General features: G+C 36.5%; 1 long non-coding RNA gene across 1 annotated transcript; it reads right to left on the bottom strand.

Annotated features, from left to right (window-relative positions):
- Nucleotides 1-868: 868 nt before the first annotated feature.
- On the bottom strand, nucleotides 869-9492 carry LOC138924654 (uncharacterized). Its single transcript, XR_011439686.1, has 3 exons — nucleotides 9218-9492; nucleotides 2329-3167; nucleotides 869-1225 (listed from the first exon to the last, which is right to left on the bottom strand). It is a non-coding gene; the product is annotated as an uncharacterized lncRNA (long non-coding RNA).
- Between the last annotated feature and the right edge of the window lie 14288 nt (nucleotides 9493-23780).

Below are 23780 nucleotides of genomic sequence, written 5' to 3'. Positions count from 1 at the left end.
AGTGCGCCACCAGCCCGGCCCCGTTTTTTTTTTGACAAAAGACAATTTTGCTTCTCATGATCTTCTAAAGGATTGTTGATGCCTCTTTCAACATGGTGCTAAAAATGAATGCCTTGCAATTCAGACTGAAATTACTTTCACTGTACTCCTGTGGGTTGGGTTGTGTTGTGCCCATAGTATGTGAAGGCATAAGTTAAAAGCAAAGAATTTTACTTGAAAATTTTTGAAAAAAATTATTTTTTGAGGTATTTTAAATATTAGTTTTATAACCAAAGAAATTTATATGGAATAGAATTCTGATCACATAAAAGTTTAAAAAATTCTTAACCTCAACAGTTTGCCAGTGTATCATCAAATTAAGCAATGTTTAGATATTTTTATTTCCTGAGAGAACTATGCTCCATTGTTATCTTTTATAATACGGTGAAAAATATATAGGCCTTTATGTGCTCATAAAATTCACTTATAACATTTAAAAAAGATAACTTCGTATGAGAAAACACGGTTGTACATAAATATATTACATTACCTTTAAAAATCCTTTACCAAGTCTGGAATATATCAGGAATCTCATTTAAATAAAGTCTAGATGTGGATGTGCAATAGAAAAACATATTACTATACAGATAGGAAAAAATAACCATCGATTAAAAAATTGTTTACTCATATTCTGCCGTCACGGACGTGACCATTTGCTCTATTACCGCATTTGGTTAATCCAAGAGATACACTGAAATATTTGCTAGCTAAACTATCATCTAAATTCAATGGTAAACCATTAAAAATTATAGGAGGTAATTCACTTTGTGAGGTAATTTTTAAACCTGAATTGATCAACTCATTTGCCCGCAAGATTAAATTTACTGGGTTGTTTTCAAAAATCTTTATTCTTTATGCACTGTACATCCAATCAAATAATAGCTATGAGATATGCTGAGAGTGATTAAATCATTATTTAATTGTTTAATATAGATATGATTAAAATATAGATATAGTTGGTGACACCTGTGTCAGTGTGGTAGAATTTCTGCTGGCGGTAGAGTCTGGGCCAAATAGAAGAAGTAAGAAGAATAGATGTGTGTGAGCTGGGACACAAGAGGATTCTTCTGGGCTCTATATCTCATCTGTTCTGGTTACACAAGAGGCTCCAGTATTTGTCAGCTACTCGTGAAGATGTGAGGAGGCGGTTCATATTTGCTTTAGGCTTCACCATTTGCATCTCTTACTGTGGAGATAGGCAATTTTTTAACAGAGGAGATGACTGGGCAAAATAATTTAAAGGGCCATGCCCATTTTGCACAGAATCCAAACATTGCACATTAAAGAAAAAGACCATCATCACCACTGTGACCAACATGACCAAATACTAATATTCTAAATAAAATCCCTATAATAGACAGTAATGTTTTGGGTTCTAAATAAAAACTATGCTTAGTGAGATATTTAAGTCCACCTTCTAAACTATACTAGTATTAGCTAAGTGAAAATATGTGAATACTAATTGTCCATCATTCCCACATTTATCTGAACGAGATTTTGAATAGTAAAGTTTTAAAGTCTTAAGCTGTATTAGGTTGAGGCCTGCTCAATCCCTGGTTCCTTTAAAATACATGTAAATTCAACTGCTTTATTCTTCAAAACATTTTTTTTTTTGACATTATCTTTTTACAGTTGCTGGACCAGGTGTAGAACCGTGGGATGTTTAACAGCATCGCTGGCTTCTACTCACGAGATGCCAATAGCACTGGCCCCACAGTTACAACACCAAAAATGTGTTCAGTTATTTACACAGGTCACCTGGGGGAAAAATTGCCCCAGGTTGATAGTTGCGGAGTTATATTTTTCAAAATATTAAAGCATGATTTGGACATAGATCATGAACATAACCATTCTTTATGATGCAGGTATTTGTCTTGTTTGAAAAGTGGGATTCTTCTGTAATATGAGATAATTATTTTTCCATATACTGGGGTATATAAATTTACTTCTGAGAGAAATAAACATATAAGCAAAATGATTCTAAAAAAATAATGTCTGAAAGTTTAGCTTCTAGAATGTGGGGATATAACATATTTTTGTGAAATTTAATAAAATTATAGATGTATTAGGCCTAAAGCAAATATCACCTGGTTTAAATGTTCCATCAAATTTACAGTAATTCTTTATGAAGGGACTATTCCTCTAAGTAACAAGTTCAAACAAGAATTCCATCTTAATAATATCATAGATTTAAAATAATTAAGCCTTTTCATATTTGATTGTATTAATGGGAATAGTGTAATCTGAGGTGAAATTTTCTACCTTGTATTTACAGATATTTAATAATACCTTGTATGTAAAATTTTCATCTGTGCTGGAAGTCCCCAAGGCCACACTCAGGTTTGATGATTCACTAGGAAAACTCACAGGACTCTGTCTACAGTTGTACTTAGAGCTCAGATTTACAACAGTGAAAGGATAACAAGCATAAGGCACATGAAATGAGGTGTCGGGGAGGCCAGGCTCAAGCTTCCAAGGGTCGTCTCTAATAGAGTCACAGAAGTCACAGGAGATCCCCTAGCAACAAGTTGTGACAATATGTCAAATATTGCCCACCAGGCAAACTCATTAGAGAATTCATGTTCAAAGTCTGTGTTGGAGATTGATCACATTGGCAGCCTCCGTCCAGCATGTAACAAAATTCCAGATTTCCAGAAGGAAAGCAGATGTTCAACAGAAACTATATTGTTCACACAAACAGGTTAGCCATAGTGAGCCATTGTTACCGGTTAATGGTGGTAGGAATCCTCTGGAAATCTAAATTTCCAGACACCAGCGAAGGCCAGTCTTCTAAGAAGGCCATTCAAGGATAGCAATGAGGTCTGCTACGTTAGTTATTTTCCACACATCCTCTTAGTTTTTTCTCTCTCCAGTCTAGTAGCACAGAGTAATGCACACATTGGAAATTATCTTTCAGAAAATTTAGGACATTTTGAGAACGATAATAAATGGAAAATAATGATATTAATCTGTCAAGTAACAGGAGCTCACATTTTCTCTGATTATCACTCATTTTGTTTCTTTGCTTCTCCTTTTCCCTTTTCTCTGTATGGAATAACTCCTGTGCTGATGGGAATCTTCAGTCTTCTTCTCCTGGTGCTGTGTGGATTCTTTGGTTATCAGTCCATCTGATTAATTGAGGGAAAAAAGGAACAGACTATTTGTCAGATTATCATATTTCTTTAAACATATTTCAGATAACAGTTTTTAGTAAATGTTTTATTGCCACTCTGAACAGAGAAAAGGAAAAAATAACATGAAAGTATCACAACTTTTTACAATATGGATGAACTTGACCTTGTGAGCTCTCGATAACTGCAGATTTTTCAAGGGAGTTTGTATGATTGCTATTTCTGCAGAAGATCTCGACAGTCGCAATGGATTATTAGATCAATATAATGTGTTTTTTATTATTAAAATTATTTGCAACTGGTTATTTAAAATTAGTATATCTTATTGGTAACATTAGTTGGAATCTCAAAATTCTGAAATTTTGCTTAGGAAGTGAAATCTACATATTAAATCAATCATTCATGATGCAGGGTTTTGTTGTTGTCTATTTTAATTATGTTGAACTTTTGTCCTTTTAATATTTACACTCATTCAATCTTATAAGGAATTAAAATGATATTTTAGATTTAGGCATACACATTAGAAATAACAGAGGATAAATGAAAACTTCCTTAACTAAATATCTTTTTATACATTTGAAAACATTTATGGGGAACATTATGAAGGAAATATACTATGAAATTTAAACATCATAATCTAATGAGCTACTGTTTTATGACTGATTATGTATTTTATATATGTCTTGAATTGTCTCTCTTAGACTCTCAAAGTGTTCAGGCATCTGAAAGCACAATGAAGAGCCTTAATTAATGGATTGAGTCTTTCTAAAAGACAGAATAATGTCTTCAGGTCCAAAAAGTTCTTGACTAAAATAAAGGTGATATTAGAGCTAGAACAAACTATCATTACAGAAAGCTGCATTGCTTTCCTTGTTGTGGTCCTAAAGTGCTTGGTTGGTTCCACGATGCAGTAAGAGCTCTCTCTAACAAACCAGCATGGCAGTTGTGATGGTTTCTTGCTTCTTTTAGTTCTTCAAAGCATCTTCTGAAACTGAATGAATTTCACCTTTATCAAACATAGCCTCCTACACTAATTAATTAAAACATTCACTCATTTCTTTATTCACATTTACTCAATGCTCACTACATGTCAGACATCAGGCTAGTGATCAACAATAAATATAATAGGAGCCCCGCTCTTGGGAGGTTTAGAAAAAATATACACACCAAAAATAAAACAAAGTGTCAAGGTGTACGGTGGAGGTATGTCCAAGATGTTCATGGAGTAAAGAAACAGAACTTGACTATCTGAAAATCAATGGTGTTCTTTGTTTTTTGAGGCTTTTATTGAGGAAGATTAGCCCTGAGCTAACATCTGCTGCCAATCCTCCTCTTTTGGCTGAGGAAGACTGGCCCTGAGCGAACATCCATGCCCATCTTCCTCTACTTCAATGTGGGATGCCTACCACAGCATGGCTTGCCAAGTGGTGCCATGTCCGCACCCTGGATCCGAATCAGTGAAACCCTGGCCGCCAAAGCGGAACGAGCACACTTAACCACTGCACCACTGAGCTGGCCCCACCAAGGGTGTTTTTATAGTTTCTAAATGTCTCCTTAAGGAGAGGTGTTTGAAACACTAGAATAATCATAAAGCTTCGATTGTGTTCATTAAATTGTCGCATGAAAATGGCCCATATTCATGACAGATACATTTTGTACCTTTATACAAAATTTTGTAAATTTGTAAATTTTACAAAGGCCTTGCATTAAAATGTTAGGGTTTTTTGTTTGTTTGTTTATTTGTGAGGCACCCAGGCACTACTGAACAATTAAAGCAACCATGTGAGAATCAGTTAGTGGTTGGTCACGTTAAAAGGCCAGTTTCTAAGTAATCAAATGTTTCAGCCAGAGATAAAACTAAATTACTAAGGAAGAGGACTGGAGTAAAATCATTTGTACATTTTGGCACTTGATCCTTATTATTACTATAAGTTTTGACACAGTACAAAAATCAGGTGCAATGTGTACTCTCATCTAAAGTTAGGTCCTCTTCTCCCATGTAGAAATCCTAAATTGACCGTGAAACTGAATTTGTATTTCACTGATGCTTTATAAGAACTAAATGCCAACAAAGTAATCTGGAAGTTAGAAAATTCTGAGTTGATACTAGTTCTTAATAACAGCCTCATTCTTTTAAGAGGGATAAGATAGAAGGCCATAAGGTATTGTTTGTGTGGTTTTGTGGGTTCTGAATTATAAATATTTTCTTTCCTAGGAGACAGGCGTGGACCTCTTCTGAATCCCTGGGTCAAATAGAGACCAATGCTACCATCAAACCATGAAATAGTCTCTTGTTTAAACTTCTAATTCTGCGTTATTTTGAATGCTATGTTTTTAGAGATGGAAAAGATCAGATTGATGGTAAGATTGACTTTCTTCTGTACTTCTGGGATACAAACATCTAGTAGGTACCAGTCAAAGGAAGGGCTTACCTGCAGCTCTAAACCAGTGAAAGGGACACTGTCTTGCTTTAATTTTTACTCATCTTTCCCAGGTATGATCCGCTTCAGCACTCCTTTCTTTTCCCAACATACCCGTCATGCCCTCAGCATAGGACATTTGCATTCGCTGTTCCCTCTGCATGCAGTGTTTTTCTCTCAGATCTAGCCATGGCTAACTACTTTACATCCTTCCAGTATTTGTTCACTGATCACCTTCTTAATGACGCCTGACCTGACAACCCCATTTAAAGTTGCAACCTGTGTATCGGTGTCCCCTAGATGCCATCCTCTGTACTGAGTCCCTCTTACTCTGTTGTAATTTTTATAGCACTTCTCATCATCTTACATACCATATAATTTACATGTATAGCTTTTTTTATCTGCCCCAATTTCCATGAAGCTGGGATATTTGTCGTTTTTGTTCAATGATATATCTTATTCATGAAGAACAGGAACAGAGTTGAGTAAAGGATCAAACGAGTTAAGAAAAGTAATTCATATTGTGGTACAGTATCCTCTTGAATATAAAACTTTCTATTTGATATCTCTTTATTCTTCTTTGTATTTAATTCATGGTTCAAGAAATGCATAGAGACTGGAGTGCTTACTGAAGTGTTTTCCTCATGTTTCATTTTTCAGTGAGCATATATAGACTGCGTTATTTTTATGATCCTTTCCTTCTCTCTTGACACAAGTTCCATGTTTCTCATCTCTAATGGCTTTTAGTATTAGGGAACCACCATTGTGTATTTAGTTCCACGCAGAATATCACGAAGTTACTTGTGGTAAATCATGCTTGACTTGTCTTATCAAAAAGAGGACAAATATAAATGGGAGGATGACTCCTCTCCTTCTCCTGGACTGTCAGTTTCTAGTACTTGATCCAATTCTTTATGCTTTTCTCATGGTCTCAATGTCTTTTGCTTAAAGAGTTGGATGAAATAGAAAAGATTACTGGGGACAGAATTTAGATGGTTTTGTTTCTTGCTTTTGTTTTATTTTATATTGGACTGTGACCAATGGTATAAACAGTAAAATTATTTAAATAATTCATAGTTTGTTTAAATATGCTTCTATTAGATGATTTGTTTGATTTTGCTTTTTGGTAATAAAGGTAATATTGAGAAGAACACCATTACACACAAAATTGGGGACATTTCTGCTATTTTCATTGGGAAGATGCACAGAAGTGTTATTTCTATGCCTCAGAGTTTGAGATTTTTCAATGATTTTAAGCACATATTGTGAAATTGAGCTCCAGAAACATTTCATCAGACAACTCTAGCATCAAATGTAATAGCAAGCTATTTCATCACTCTGCACCAATGTAAGATAATATTTCAAAGTTTTGACAGTTTGATGGCTGGTTATTTTTATTTGATTCTTTTAAGTCATATTCTTCTGATGGTTACTGAGGCTGTGTCTTTTTCCTTTTTATCATATTTATCTTTTATTTCTTAGTATGCATTCCTTGTATATTAAGCTTGTGGTCTCTCTTTCAGGCATGTCTCATCAATATCAATTTTTCCCTTTAGTTTTTTATCTTTAAGTTTATGCTTTTAATATGTAAAGAAATGTTTAACATGAAAGCACACTAAAATTGTCTTCATTCATTTGAAATTTATTTTGGGATGTGAGGGAGAATGCTGAAGCATATATGTTTCTGCACACATATAAATAAAATTATGTGTCTCTAACTCTATGTATTTCAATTAGGTAGTCAATTGTCAGAGCACAGTTTAAATGATTCATTATTCTTTCATCCCTGATTTTAATGCTATGTTTATCATTTATTAAAATTCAATATTGAAATAATATTCAAATGAGTTACTTAAATATTTCATAATTTGTATAAATATCTTTTGTGTAAATATACTTGGGCATTTTCCTGGACTCCTCTATACTAGTCCATCAAATTGTGAGTCTATTCTTATTTTCACATTAGATCATTTTAATTGTTGGAATTTTGTAATCTGAAAGTTCTTCTGTACATCAAACTTGGTACAATGTTGGACACGTACAATACTTAATTCTATGTTGAATTAACGAATAAAGAATATATAAAAATATTTGAGCAATTTATTTTTCTAATACAGTTCAAATGTCCTTTTTGTTAATTCAACATTTTGTGAAGGATTGTATTATTGAGCAGATATGCTTTTCCTTTTAAGGGTATACTAGACAATCAGATTTACTCTAGAGTTGTTGAATGACAGTTTCTTTGTGGATTTGATCCCAAATACTGCCTACAATCTAGATCTCTAGTCAAGGACTAAATTGATCCAGAGCGTTTGACAGCATCTGCCCTATGGCATTTGTGTCAGTCGTGACTTTGTAAGTTGAAGTACACATCAGAGTGGAGGGAAGTGTCCTGACATATTTTATGTATATACACACATATAATTGTATATATTATATATAATTATGCTATACATATGCTATACATCTATCTATACATTATATAATATATATAATATTCTTAATTTTATTACTAATGTTGGTTGACCTTTGTATCTAATGCATTTACAAGTAAAATATTCCTCCTGTAACAGCAGCAGCAGCTGTACATGCATATGTGAACAGCGTCCATCATGTTGATCTGTACTTAAAATTTTATATCCTAGGTCACATGTCTTTTATGTTATTGCAATGACTTTTGGTCCAGACCATTCTATTCTTCTCTATACAGATCTATTATTTATACTTATATATATTTTATATATCACTTATCACATTCTGCATGGTTTAATAGTTTCATGCCTATCTCACGCATTGAACTTCTGCAATTCTAGGAGTTCTATGAAAGACAGAGTATTTTTATACCCTTGTGTTCCTCACAGCAACTGATACAATGAATTTCACATAGTAGCTTCCTAAGTACTGCTATTTAATTCAAATAGAGTGAATATGGCCAGTAGCTTGTGTTTTCTAAATTTCTTGGGGATTTATCAGAGCAGTGTCTGGATTCCCATAGGAATGTGTGTATGTAAATGCGCACACCATTGGTATGATAACTGTACCAGGTTCTCTTCACACATATGTGAGAACTCTGTTTGTGCTAAAACATCAGAAGAAGGTTAAAGGAAAAGCTATGAGATTCACATCTCAATAAGATTCCTGAGTTATGATCTGCCTGCCTTTATTGCTATTGTTATTTCACGTTATTTGTAACTTCACTTTTTCAAGATACATACTGATAAATGAGTTTATGACAGAGTCACAGCGTAGTTACAGAAGAAATAGTGTAACACAGAAAACTTAGAAATTCAGAACTTTTTGATTTTGTGAAAATTATGCAAATGAACTAATAAACATTATTTGTCAAGAATACTTAGTCCTTTTGGATATTTTTCACATTTCAAAATCTATTTATAATTGCCACTCTGTGGAAACAAATCTTCAGAACAAATATAATGAGAAATTTATGATAAATGATTTAACATGACATGCAAATGATGTAAAAAATACAAGGAAATATCAATAGGTAGCATAAAGCAAAATACGAAAAAATGAAATTCAATTAAAACAAATTTCTGAAATCATCTCCTTTCCAAGTTGCTTGCAGAAGTCTTCTTAGCAAATTTTAAATATATCAAGTTCACTTACATTCTTATATTCTTGCTTCTCCTCTTGCAAAAAAGTGATCTTTCCTGTGAAAGGCTGCTTTTGACCGATCCATCTTCTGTTCTTCCTGCACCGTTTTAAGTTCATTTCATTAATTAACCTCTATCACATACATCTCAGCACTTGCATTTAAAATGCACAACCTTCAAGACATAAGCACGCCCCTACATTTCTCTCCCTCCCCTTAAACTCACGGCCTTTTCTAATTACCCCTTAACAGTTTCTCTTCAAAATAACAGTGCTTGAGCAAAGCATCTACTATGATTATGTACTTTCTCACTTTCAAATATTACTCAGAACATTGGTACTTGGCTTCCCTTTTCTCCTCTTTATTGAGACTGTTCTTGTTAAAGGCACTAATGATTATTTGTTATTCACTCATTCTTTCATTTATTCATTCATTTTGAGTGCTTTTTATGACTCTGGCTCTATTCTAAGCAGTATGTTTGTTTTTAATCCAATTTATTTCCACACATACATTACTCAATCTATCGATAGCATCTTATTAGATTAATTATTCCATTGTTCTTGACACTCAGTATTATCTTACTTTAACAGCTTTGTTCTTTCTGGTTTTCTTCCTACCACTCTGGTCCTGTTGTTTTAGTCCCCTGTATGGATTTTTCTTTAACTACTCAATAATATTTTTCAGCTTGAAGTTTTCATTAAGGAACATTCTTATGATTAAGGAGGATATTTGATTTATCAAAACAATTGCTATGATATGAACAGTGAATGAACTAGGATAAATGTTGCAGGCAGGGAGAACAATGAAGACCTTATTACAGTGATCAAAAAGAGAGATGTTGGTTATAGAGTAGTGAATAGAGGTCAAGGTATAAAGGGAATTGGAAAGCATCAAGATCTATTCTAGAGTGTGTAGACACTGCCCATTATATAGAAATGTATACTAACTAACTATTCAAGTCCTGAATGAAAGGAGGTGGAATAAACAAGGGGTATTTTTTTTTATATGTTTGAATGAGAGGTTTAGAATAATGAATTAAATCCATGAATTGATGTGAAGTGATGTGACTGGACAGCTAGTTGGTTGACGGCACCATTCAGGGGAGTGGGAGTTAGAAGAGAAAGGACAGATTTCTGGAAGTCAAAAATGATAAGTTTTAGGCATAATAATTTTGATGTATCTGTACATACTCTGAAAACAAACCTTAGTGGGCTTAGTGAGAAGAACATGCTCAAACTCTACTATTTTATACATTTCTGCTGTTGAACTCACATATATATATAGTCAACATAAAACATATGGAGCTAGCATAAAAATTCTCACAAATAAAATTCCTTTAGCAATTATATTTTTGATAGCAAAGAGAGCTTTTATTTAATACTCTCAAATGAAACAGAGGAAAATCAATAAAAGGCACTTTTGAAAACTGCTCTGCTGTTACACATTCAGAATCATGTTGCCCTAATGTCTCCCAGCCTGTGAATGAGTCAGAAAGAAAGTAAATAAACACACAAGCGACCAATAACGTAGGAAGTGAGAGAACACACAATGGAGCAGTTATTCCTGTGTCGACCAACGTGTTTCGTTGTTCCAGAAATGTGTGTAGAAAAAATATATGAGGAAAGTCAGGAAAGTCTGAGGGGCTTATATTAATCGACAAGCTGGCAGCATTAAATCAATGTAAATCTTCTTTTCTACATTTCAGTTTCCTCAGCACCAACCAGACTTATGTTAAGCTTTTGTTGAGGCAAATCATAATTTAAACCGCTTATCACTTTAAAAAACACATTCAACGACTGTTTTGCTGAAAATAGGAAATAGTAGCAAGTAGAAAAGAATAGACCTAAATAGACATCACTTTGCTTATATTATTTACATAGTTTGCACATTTTCAAAAGAAAGGAATGAAAAACAGTCATGTGATAATCAGTTGGAAGACAACCCCTCTGCTCAAAAAAGGGCACAATGGCTATAATATATCCCTTTACTTTCCTATGACGAGATGTTAAGAGAGTACACTGACCAGGAAAGCGTGTGGTTTGAGATAAAGTAGCACCAGACCTGAGCTGCTTCAGTACCGAAGTTATGGGTAAGGAGAAAAGGAAACTGAGAAGAATCTATTGTTATGTTCCTGTAAAGAGAAAATAAAAGAAGGAAATCAGTCTCAGAAACCACTGGAATACATTATTTCAAGAATGATGGAGTGATAAATATGTTAATGCTAAAGAATGTCCATTACATTTCACTACAAGCCCATCCTTTGTGACCTTGGTTTTAGAACTCAGTCTTAATGGTGTGGTAACAAAAACACAAAAGTCAGAATGCAATGGCTTATGAGATAAGTAGGCAGTGAGAATATGGGCAAAGCAAGTGTGCACAACTTCTTTCCCCAAGATGTTTAGCTGTAAGGAGAGCTGGCACAATAACCTGAGAAGCTGATGTTGTGGTGGGAGGGTTGATATGTTGCTCACCCAACATCCCTTCTAGTCAGGGGACTTCGAAACCAATGTGGTCACAGTGGCATTTTTATTTTTCATATTGTCTAGGTAGTTGATGACTTATTTGTTTTAACAGTTTGGTAACGAGATAACATCATTGAGGTTACAAAGCATGTGAACAAAAATGACTATTTTAACTGGAAATAATAGTTTGTAGGCTAATATAGGTGAGCAACTATTTCAATTGGAAAACACTTACAACAGTAAGAGGTTTGTTTCCCCTTAGCAATTTAGAGAAAGAAATGCCTGCACCAGAATAGTTATACTAGGCAAGAACACTGGCCTTGTGCTGGCTTTTGTTTAATGGAAGAAATACTACATGCACATGTTTGGAGACTTCTCTGCAATCCTATGCCTATTTTTGTTTTGCGGCCAAATCAAACTATCTTATTGACCTCTATGCAATTAAGCTCCCATTAATGCTTCTCATTTTTCTCTTATAGCAAAGACAAAGCTGCAACTCACACAGTAAAATTATTTCTTGACTGGCATATGGAGGAAAGGAAGGGAAAATCTTGTTAAAATGCATAAATGCCATCAATTTATCACACAAATTGCTCAAGGAAATTTCATGCTAAACCAATCGATGGACATTTATTACACATAGACCAGAGCAAAAAAATTTATTTTTAGTACTATACATCTTTTACAGATGTATTGAAGGATACTTGATCTAGAAAAAACGGCACAGGTGGGGCTTCAGGAGCACGGCCTGCAGGCTGCAGCAAAGCCAGCGGCCACTTTGGAGGCAGTCGCTGTGCTGGGTACTGGGGTGGCTGCCTGAGGCCCAGGTGCCTGTGGACTCAGCACACTCAGGCCTCTGCTTGTGGTGGGATCTTCATGGAGACCAAGCAGATGCAGTTTTACTGGTGGTTTTCAGCACCTCTGGCTTTGCTGGCCAGTTATTTTTTTAAAAACCCTACAGAGCCTGGCCCAGTGGCACAGCGTTTAAGTTTGCACGTTCTGCTTCGGCAGCTGGGAGTTCTCAGGTTAGGATCATGGGTGCTGACCTATGCACTGCTTCTCAAGCCATACTGTGGTAGGCGTCCCACATATAAAGTAGAGGAAGATGGGCACAGATGTTAGCTCAGGGTCAGTCTTCCTCAGTAAAAAGAGGAGGATTAGCAGCAGATGTTAGCTCCGGGCTAATATTCCTCAAACAATAAAAAACACCTGCACATATTTAACATGTACAATTTGATGAGATTAGACATAGGCATACACCAGCGATACCATCATGAAAATCAAGGTAATAAACATGTCTATCACCTCCAAAAGTTTGCTTGTGTCCTTTGTGTGTCTATCTTTGTGGTAAGAACACTGAACATGAAATCTACCCTTTCACAAACTTTTAAGTGCACAACACTATACTGTTACTTATAAGGCACTATGTAGTACAGCATATCTCTAGATCTTGGTCATCTTATATAACTGTAACTTTAAACCCTTTGAATGACATTTTTCATTTCCCTCTTCTCCCATTTGAATGGCAATTGTCATTTTACCTCTATAAGTTTGGCTATTTCAGATATCTCCTTTAAGTGTAATCATGTACTTCTGTTCTTCAGCAACTGAGTTATTTCACTTAGTATATCTCCCAGGTTCATCCATGTTGTCATAAATGGTAGGATTTGCTTCTTTTCTAAGGCTGAATACTATTCCATTGCATGTGCATACCACCGTTTTGTTACCTGTTCCTCTGCCGATGGACACCTGGATTGTTTCTGTATCTCAGCTGTTGTTAATAAAGCTGCCATGAACATGGGAGTGCAGATATCTCTTGGAGATCCTGATTTCAATTCCTTTGGATGTATACTCAGAAGTGGGATTGTGGGGTCATATTTTAAATCTATTTTTAAGTTTTTGAGGAACCTCCATAATGTTTTCCATAGTGGCTGCACCAGTTTACATTTTCACCAACAATGTACAGGCTGAAATCTTACCATCCTCACCAATATTTTTCTTTGTTTTCTTTAGTAAGGATCCTAACAGGTGTAAGCTGGCATCTCATTGTGGTTTTGATTTGCATTTCCCTGATTATTAGTGATATTAAGCACCTATTCATATATCTCTTGGCCATTTGTATGTCTCCTTTGGAGAAATGTCTATTCAAGTCCTTTGCCCTCTGCTTTTTCTTTGCTGAGGAAGATTCACCCTGAGCTAACGTCCATTGCCAGTCTTCCTCTTTTTTATTTTTATGTGAGCCTCTGCCACAGCTTGGCTGCTAACAGATCAGTGGTGTACATCCATGCGCAGGAACCAAACCTGGGCCACTGAAGTGGAGCGCACAGAACCTAACCAGTAGGCCACAAGGACTGGCATCCTTTGCCCACTTTTTAATCAGGTTGTTTTTTTCTTTTTTTTTTTTTGGAAGAAGATTAGCCCTGAGCTAACTACTGCCAGTCCTCCTCTTTTTTGCTGAGGAAGCCTGGCCCTGAGCTAACATCATGCCCACCTTCCTTTACTTTATACGTGGGATGCCTACCACAGCATGGTGTGCCAAGCAGTGCCATGTCCACACCCAGGATCCGAACCGGTGAACCCCAGGCCGCTGAGAAGTGGAACGTGCAAACTTAACGGCTGTGCCACCAGGCTGGCCCCCAGGTTTTTTTTTCCTAGAGAGTTGTAAAAGTTCCTTATATATTTTGGAAATTAATCTCTTATCTGCAAATGTTTTCCCCCATTTTGTAGTTTGCCTTTTTATTCTGTCGATTGTTTTCTTTGCTGTTTGATGTATTCCCACTTCTCTATTTTTCTCCCTTTGTCTGTGCTTTGGGTGTCATATTCATGAAATCATTGCAAAGGCTAATGTCATGAAGCTATTTCCCTATGATTTCTTCTAGGTGTTTCAGGTCTTAAAATCTTCTCAAGTTTAAATCTTGTCAAATGCTAGTTGACTGTATATATGGAAGTGTATTTCTGGGTTCTCTATTCTGTTCCACTGGTTTACATGTTTGTCTTCATGTCAGTACCATACTCTTTTAATACTGTAACTTTGTAATATATTTTGAACTCAGGAAGTGTGGTGCTTCTAGTTTTGTTCTTTTTTCCCCAAGATTGTTTTTGCAATCTGGATCTTTTGAGGTTCCATATGAATTTAAGGGTTATTTTTTCTATTTCTGTAAAAAAAGTCATTGGAATTTGCATGCGAATGGTATTGAATCTATATAGCTTTGGATAGTATGGGCACTTTAACAATATTAATTCTTACATTACATGAGCATGGAATGTCTTTCTATTGATTTCTGTTTTCTTTAACTTCTTTCCTCAATGTATTGTAGTTTTCAGTGTATATGATTTTTAGCTACTTGATTAGTTTATTTCTAAGTTATTTATTTTTTCTTTGTTTTTATAATATTTTATTAATATTTTTTATTGCGGTAACATTGGCTTATAAATTTCCAGGCATACATCATTATATTTTGATTTCTGTGTAGACTCCATCATGTTTACCAGCCAAAAACTAATTACAATCCATCACAATACACGTGTCCAATCACCTCTTTCATCCTCTTCCCTACCCTCTTCCACTCTGGTAACTACCAATCCAATCTCTGTCTCTCTGTGTTTGTTTGTTGTTTTTGTTATCGTCTATTTATCAGTGAGATCATGTAGTATTTGAGTTTTTCCCTCTGACTTAATTTGCTTAGCATAATACCCTCAAATTCCACCCATGTTGTCACAAATGGCCATATTTCATTCTGTTTTTATGGCCGAGTAGTATTCCATTGTGTATAAATACCACATCTTCTTTATCTATTCATCCCTTGATGGGCACTTAGGTTGCTTCCAAGTCTCGGCTATTGTGAATAATGCTACAATGAACATAGAGGTGCAAATATCTGTACAATTCGTGTTTTCATGTTCTATGGATAAATACCCAGCAGTGGAATAGCAGGACCATCTGGTAGTTCTATTCTTAATTTGTTGAGGAATCTCCATACTGTTTTCCATAGTAGCTGAGTCAGTTTGCACTCCCACCAGCAGTCTATGAGTGTTGCCTTTTCTCCACACCCTCTGCTCCAACACTATTGTTTCCTGTCTTGTTAATTATAGCCATTCTGATGGGAGTGAGGTGATGTCTCCTTGCAGTTTTGATTTGCATTTCTCTGACAGTTTGTGATGTTGAACATCTTTTCACATGCCTGTTGGACGTCTATATATCTTCTTTGGAGATATGCCTGTTCAGATCTTTTGCCCATTTTTTAATTGGTTGGTTAGTTTTTTTGTTTTTAAGATGTATGATGTATTTGTATATTTTGGATATTAACCCCTTATCAGATATATGGTTTGCAAATATCTTCTCCCAATTGTTAGGTTGTCTTTTCGTTTCATTGATGGTTTCCTTTGCTGTGCAGAACTTTTTTAGTTTGATGTAGTCCCATTTGTTTATTTTTTCTATGGTTTCCCTTGCCTGGTCAGACATGGTACTTGAAAATATGCTGCTAAGACCAATGTTGAAGAGCATACTGCCTATGTGTTCTTTTAGAAGTTTCATGGTTTCAGTTCTTACATTCGTCCTTAATTCATTTTGAGTTAATTTTTGTGTATGGTGTAAAATACTGGTCTACTTTCATTCTTTTGCATGTGGCTGTTCAGTTTTCCAAACTCCCAAAAGTCATTTGTTGAAGAAACTTTCCTTTCTCCATTGTATGTTTTTGGCTCCCTTGTTGAAAATTAGCTGTCCATACACGTGTGAGTTTATTTCTGGGCTCTCAGTTCTGTTCCATTGATATGTGTGTCTGTTTGTATGCCAGTACCATGCTGTTTTGGGTACCATAGCTTTGTAGTATATTTTGAAATCAGGGAGTGTGATACCTCCAGCTTTGTTCTTTTTTCTAAGCACCTCTCTGTTATTTGGGATCTTTTGTTGTTCCACATAAATTTTAGGATGCTTTGCTCTATTTCTCTGAAAAATGTCATTGGAATTTTGATAGGGATTGCAGTGAATCCCTTTTTAATATACTGTTGTATTCGATTTGCTAGTATTTTGTTTAGGATTTTTACCTGGATGTTCATCAGTGGTACTGGCCTGTAATGTTCTTTTTTTGTGTACTCCTTGTTGAGTTTTGGTATCAGGGTAATGGTGGCTTCAGAGAATGTGTTAGGAAGCTTCCCCACCTCTTCAATTGTTTGGAAGAGTTTGAGAAGGACAGGTATTAACTCATCTTTGAGTGTTTGGCAGAATTCACCAGGGAAGCTATCTGGTCCTGGACATTTAATTTTGGGAGGTTTTTGATTACTGTTGTGAGCTCCTTACTTGTGATTATCTATTCAAACTCTCTGTTTCTTCTTCATTTTTTTAAATGTTCTTTTTTTTCCTTTTTCGTGAGGAACATTGGCTCTGAGCTAACATCTGTTGCCAATCTTCTTCCTTTTTGTTTGAGGAAGATTGTCTCTGAGCTAACATCTGTGCCGATCTTGCTCTAGCTTGTGTATGGGATGCCACCACAGCATGGCTTGATGAGCTGTCTAAGTCTGTGCTCAGGATCTGAACCTGCAAACTCAGGGCTGCAAATCTGACTACAATGCCACCAGGCCCTCTATTTCTTCTTGATTCACTTTTGGAAGTCTGCATGATTCTAAGAATTTATCAATTTCCTCTAGATTATCCAATTTGTTGAAGTATCGCTTTTTGTAGCATTCTCTCACATTGGTTTGTATTTCTGAGGTGTCTCTTTTAATTTGACTTCTTTCATTTCTGATTTTTTTTTTTTATTTTAGCCTTCTCTCTTTTTTTCTTGGTAAGCCTAGCTAAGAGTTTGTCAATTTTGTGTAGTTTTTCAAAGTACCAGGCCTTAGTTTCATTGATTTTTTTCTATTTTTTTTTAGTCTCTATTTCACTTATTTCTGCTATGATTTTTATTATTTCCGTCCTTCTACTTATTTTGGGCTTTGTCCTTTGTTCCTTTCCTTCAGGTGCACTGTTAGAATGTTTATTTTAGATTACTCTTGTTTGTTGAGATAGGCTTGTATTCCTATAAACTTCCCTCTTAGAATTCCTATAAACTTCCCTCTTAGAACTACTTTTGCTGTAACCCATAAAGTTTGGAATGACATATATTCATTTCTATTGTCTCCAGGTATTTTTTTGATTTCTCTTTTGATTTCTTCCTTGGCCACTTCTTTGTTCAGTAGCATTTTGTTTAATCTCCACATATTTATGGATTTTCCGATTTTCTTCCTGTAGTTCACTTCTAGTTTCATACCTTTGTGGTCAGAAAGGATGGCTGGTATTATTTGAATCTTCTTAAATTTATTGAGACTTGTTTTGAGGCCTAAAACTTGATCTATTCTGAGAAGGTTCCATGTGCATGTGAAAAGAATGCATACTCTGTGTTTTTTGGATGGAATGTTCTGTATACATCTACTAAGACCATCTGGTCTAATGTGTCATTGAATGCCAATATTTCCTTATTGATCTTCTGTTTGGATGATCTGTCCATTGCTGTAAGTTGAGTGTTAAAGATCCCTATTGTTATTGTGTTGCTGCCTACTTCTCATTTTATGTCTGTTAATAATTGTTTTATATATTTAGGTGTTCCTATGTTGAGTGCATAGATATTTAGAAGTGTTATATTCTCTTCTTGGATTCTTCCCTTTTTCCTTGTGTAGTGCCCTTCTTTGTCTCATGACAGCTTGTGTTTTAAAGTCCATTTTGCCTGAGATAAGTCTTGGAACCCTAGCTTTCTTTTCATTGCCATTTGCACAGAGTTTCTTTTTCGATCCCTTCACTTTCTGTTTGTGTCTTCAGGTCTGAAGTGTGTCTCTTGTATGCAGCTATAAATTGGTCTTCATTTTATCCAATCTGCCACCCTATGCCTTTTAATTGGAGCATTTAGTCCATTGACATTTAGAGTAGCTTTTGATAAGAATATATTTATTGCAATTTTGTTACTTTTTGTCTTGGTGTTTTAGTAGTTCTTCTCTGTTCCTTTCTTCTTCTCTTGGTCTGCTCCCTTGTTGTTTGATGGCTCTATTTAGCATTTTGTTTGGGCTCCTTTCTCTTAATTTTTTGTGTATTTATTATAGGTTTATGGTTTTTTATTACCATGAGATTCATATATAATAAGCTACGTTTATAGTAATCTATGTTGAGTTCATGCTCTCTTTAGTTTGACCACTTGCTAAATGCTCTACTCTTTTACTCTCCTCCTTCAATAATATATGCTTTTGATATAGCATCTAAACTCTTTTTTGGGAGTGTGTATCTGTTACCCTCTTATCATAGAAATAGATAAATTGAGTACATTTGTCTTTTGACCTTCGTATTATCTTCATAGGTGTTTGATCTGCTACTTTACTGTATGTTTGCCTTTACCAGTGATTTTATTGCTTATTTTTTCAACCATTTTCTTATTCCTATTAGTGGTCTTCTCTTTTCCACTTAAATAAGTCCCTTTAGCATTTCTTATAAGGCTGATTTCTTGGTGATAAACTCCTTTAGTTTTTGCTTTTCTCAGAAACTCTTAATCTCTCCTTACATTCTGAATGATAACCTTCCTAGGTAGAGTATTCTTGACTGTAGGTTTTTTCCTTTCAGCAATTTAAATATGTTGTGCCACTCCCTTCTAGCCTGTAAGGTTTCTGTTGAGAAGTCAGCTCATAGCCTTATAAGGTTTCCTTTGTTTGTAACTTGTTCTTTTTCTCTTACCCCTTCTAGGATTCTCTCTTTATCTTTAATTCATGACATTTTAATTATAGTATGTCTTGGTGTGGGCCTCTTTGGGTTTATCTTGTTTGGTGCTCTCTGTGCTTCCTGTACCTGGATGTCTGTTTCTTTCCTTAGGTCAGGAATGTTTTCAGATGTTATTTCTTCAAAGAGATTCTCTGTCATTTATTCTCTCTCTTGTCCTTCTGGGACACCTGTAATAGGGATGTTAGTGAGCTTGATGCTCTTCCAGAGGTTCCTTAGATTGATCTCCTTCTTTTTAAATCTTTTTTTTATCTGTTCAGCTTGGGTGACTTCCTCTAGTCTTTGTGAAACTTGCTGATCTATTCTTCTCTATCTTCTACTCTACTATTGAGTACCTACAGTGAATTTTTCATTTCCAGTATTGTATTCTTCATTTCTGACTGGATCTTTTTTGTATTTCCCAGTTCTTTGTTGATGTTCTCACTGAGTTCATCCTTTCTTTTCCCAAGATCAGTAAACATCCTTATAGCTTTTTGTTTGAACTCTTTGTCAGGTCGATTGTTTATCTCTGTTTCATTTAGTTCTTTTCTGGGGTTTTGCTTTCTTCCCTTACTTGGAACATATTCCTTTGTGTCCTCATTTTTCCTCTTTCCCTGTGCTTATATCTATGTCTTAGGTAGGCCAGCTATATCTCCCAATCTTGGAGAGGTGGCCTTATGTAAGAGATTTCTTATGAGGCTCAGCAGTATGCTTCCCTTCCTCACTAATTCCAAATGTTCCATGAGTCTTCCCAGTATGGGCTATGTGTGTCTTTCTGTTGTGACAGGGTTGCTCTTGTTGCAAGTGCCTGGGGAGGCTAGATGGTCTCCCTGGCCAGCTGGTTGTAATGCTCAGCTGTGTGCAATTTCTATGGACACTTCATCACTTTATCAGGCATGGGGAGCCCCAGAACAGTTGGCTGCAAGGTCAGATAGCACATTCCTGTTGCAGTTTCTCTGTTAAGTGAGTAGGCCCCAGAATGGCTGGTTGCTAGGCTCAGGGGCTTCTGATTGCAATAGGCCTCTGCCCTGCATGTCTCTTGTCAGCTGTCTAAGGATTGTTTCTGAGTGCCACAGGCCCCAGTCATGGGAGCAGCCAATTGTGCAGGCTTTGGAAGGTGGGGCAACCCTCTATGTGGCGGTTTGAGAAGCACAAGTCTGCTGCCAACAAGCCACACCACCCACAGGGCCACATACACTGTCACTATAGTCCTGCCCCAAGTGCTCACCCCAATCCACTGAGGCAGACCGAGTAGCCCTACTGTAGAGGCCCCACATACTCCACCAATGCAGGCCCCATCCGAGCACATGCCTTGTCCCACAGAGCTGGACCCACTCGCCCTGCTGCAGAGGTTACAGGCAACCTGCCAATATGGGCCCACAAATTGCCCAAAGACTTGTTGTACAGTAGGGCCAGACCCTAGGGTGGGCTGCCTACCCTTGCTGAGCTGGATTACATTGGTGCTCTAGTGGGTGGGCAAGACCCTGGGCTAACAACCAGGGGAAGAACTCCAATGGCCTCTGCTACTGTCTGTGTCAGCATCCCTGCATTAGGTCACAATAACAGTTGCCACCAATGTCTCACTCCCTGGAGAGTTCTCACCTCTCCCTAAGATGCACCCAGAGCCTATCAATTGAGTCTCTTTTCACCAAAGGACTGAGCACCTTTCTTTCTAGTGATTATAGCTTGCTTTCCAAAATGGGTGATTTTGTGTTAGAGCCCTTTAAGAGCAGGCTTTTGTTTCCCTTATGTCTGACAGCTTTCTTGGGGTATTCCCCATTGTAGATAACAGCCAGTAATACCAGATATTATGAGACTTGTCTCAGTTGTACTGAGTTCAAAAGCTGCTTATTGTGGTAACACTCCCTGCTTAGGTCTCCCCCTTCTCCAGAGAAGACTTCATACCTTAGGATTGCTCCTGGCTGGCCATGAAGCATCACAGCTCAAAGGTGGAGTTTTTCTCACCAGAAATGAATTTCTGCCTCTTCTTCCTCAGTCAGCAGTGACCCCTGTTGTGGGGTTCTTTTTCTCCAGTTTTAAGTCCTTTCTCAGGGATAATTTTTCCAAGACTGGTTGTAAATTTGTAGTGTCCAAGGGAGGAGGTGAGTTCAGAGTCTGCGTATGTTGCCATCTTGACACCATCTTTCCTGTTTACTTCTTAACTACTTCACAAGGGTGGTTTGAAGCTGACCACAGAGAGGTTGCATTAACAAAGGTGGAAATAGTTCCTAACTTGGCTTCATTTAAACAGCTCAAACATGTATTTTTATAAATTAACTGTGGTAACACCAGGTTTGATCCCGTAATTTGAAGCCTACAAGTGACTGAAATTGAGATTTCTTAACATTCAAAAAATATTTTTACAATTCCCAGCCCAAGTAAAAGTGTATGAAATGGTTCTTATATAACTGTTCTGTCCCATACAGTAGCCAGTAGACACATGGTTATCTAAATATTAATTTAAATTAATACAAATTTAATAAATTAAAAAATTCAGTTTGTCAGCCTCACTAGCCCTATTTCTAGTGCTCAGTAGCCACTCAGAACATTTCCACATCTTTGTTTGCAACATCAAAGAAGACCACAAAACACAAATGCTTTATCACTTTTCAATCCTTATAGTGATACTAGATACCACCCCTGGTGGTCTAGTGGTTTAGATTTGGCACTCTTGTCACTGTGTCCTGGATATTTTTTTCCATCAGGGAACCACACTATCTGTCTGTTGGTTGTCATACTGTGGTGGCTGCATGTTCCTGTGATGCTGAATGCTATGACACCAGTATTTCCAATGCTAGCAGGGTCACCCGCGATGGACAGGTTGCAGAGGAGATTCTAGACTAAGACAGACTCAGAAGGACCTGGCCACCCACTTCTCAAAACATTTGCCATGAAAATCCTATCAGCAGGAGGGGTGCCTTGTCTGATATAGCACCAGAAGATGACAGGATGGTGCATAAGACCAGGCAGAGTTCAGCCCTGTTAGGCTGAGTTCATCTGTACTGTACACAGGGTCCCCAGGAGCTGGAATTGACTAGATGGCACTAACATACTGATACTAGAGATAAACATTTTTGCATTTATTTAGGCTTAAATATATGATGGATTAAGTAAATATATTTTCATATTTCACCTTAAAACCACAGTTGGAGAGGAGCAGTCTTTTGAGCTCAGAAGTCTTTTTAGGGGATAAAGACTGTCATTGGCCCACAGATAAAGATCTTAACACTGTACCTTCTATAAGTTCAATAGTCACAGTTCTGGTTCCTGTAGCTCTATTTAGGTAAGGAACAAAGATGAACACTGGCACATGTGCCAAAAATTTGAAGGAAATGCATTAGGGAATCTAAAGATATTGAATGAGGCTCCCTACAAAAAAACACAAACCAATTGGATTATGTCTATATTTCAGAGATACAATGTAATATTTTGGTCAAATTTCTGTGAGATATTCTGGTAGTAAGTACAGTGCCCAACTCATCTCAGTCTGCCTGGGACTTTCCACATTTTAAAACTGAAAGTCCCTCATCCCAGGAAACTCCTCAATCCTGGGCAAGCTGAAATGGTTAATTTTCACCCTAGTGGTAAGGGATGGTTCTTCATGCTTCTTGTGTATTTTCCACAATGTCAGGCTATAGTAGGAACTGATTAATTTTTCAGTGTTAACACTTACACAATGATTTATATGAATTCCTATATTGACAGTTACACAATTGTGAATATAGGTTCAACATTACCTGGCCCAATATGCCTTTCTAGTTATTATATTTCTATGAACCTTATGTTTTAGCTATACTGAATTTTTTGGCTTCCCAAAATCATGCATTTTCACACAACTATCTCTTTTCTCAGGCAATTTTCTTCCTGGAATGCTTTTCCATCCCTCTGAACACATACTGAACTTATCCAAAAAGGTCCAATTCAAATAGCAGACCTTGTCACAAGCCTTCCCTGATACGTCCCTTTCTTTAATTTCCTCTATTCCCCAATAAAGTGACTTGCTTCCTCTGGTGTACTACCAGCATTTTAAAAAATTCTTTCTTATACCAATTGCTCCCTTGTGCTAATATGTGTCTACATCTTTGCTTTGGTTTCTAGACTACAAGTGCAAAGTGCTCTATTTTTGTTTTCTTTAATTTTTATTTATTTATTTCTGATAAGGAAGCTTGGCCCTGAGTTAATATCTGTTGCCAATCTTCCTCTTTTACGTTGAGGAAGACTGTTTCTGACCTAACATCTGTGCCAGTCCTCCTCTATTTTGTACGTGGGTCATTGCCACAGCATGGCCCGCTGAACACTGTGTAGGTCCACAACCGGGATCTTAATGGTGAACCCTGGGGCGCCAAAGGAGAGCGGGTGAACTTAACCAGCACGCCACAGGGCCAGCCCCAGCTCTATCCTTTT

This window comes from Equus caballus, chromosome 6 (assembly GCF_041296265.1).
Source record: "Equus caballus isolate H_3958 breed thoroughbred chromosome 6, TB-T2T, whole genome shotgun sequence".
NCBI classification, from domain to species: Eukaryota; Metazoa; Chordata; class Mammalia; order Perissodactyla; family Equidae; genus Equus; species Equus caballus.
This window is presented reverse-complemented; position numbering and strand designations above follow the sequence as displayed.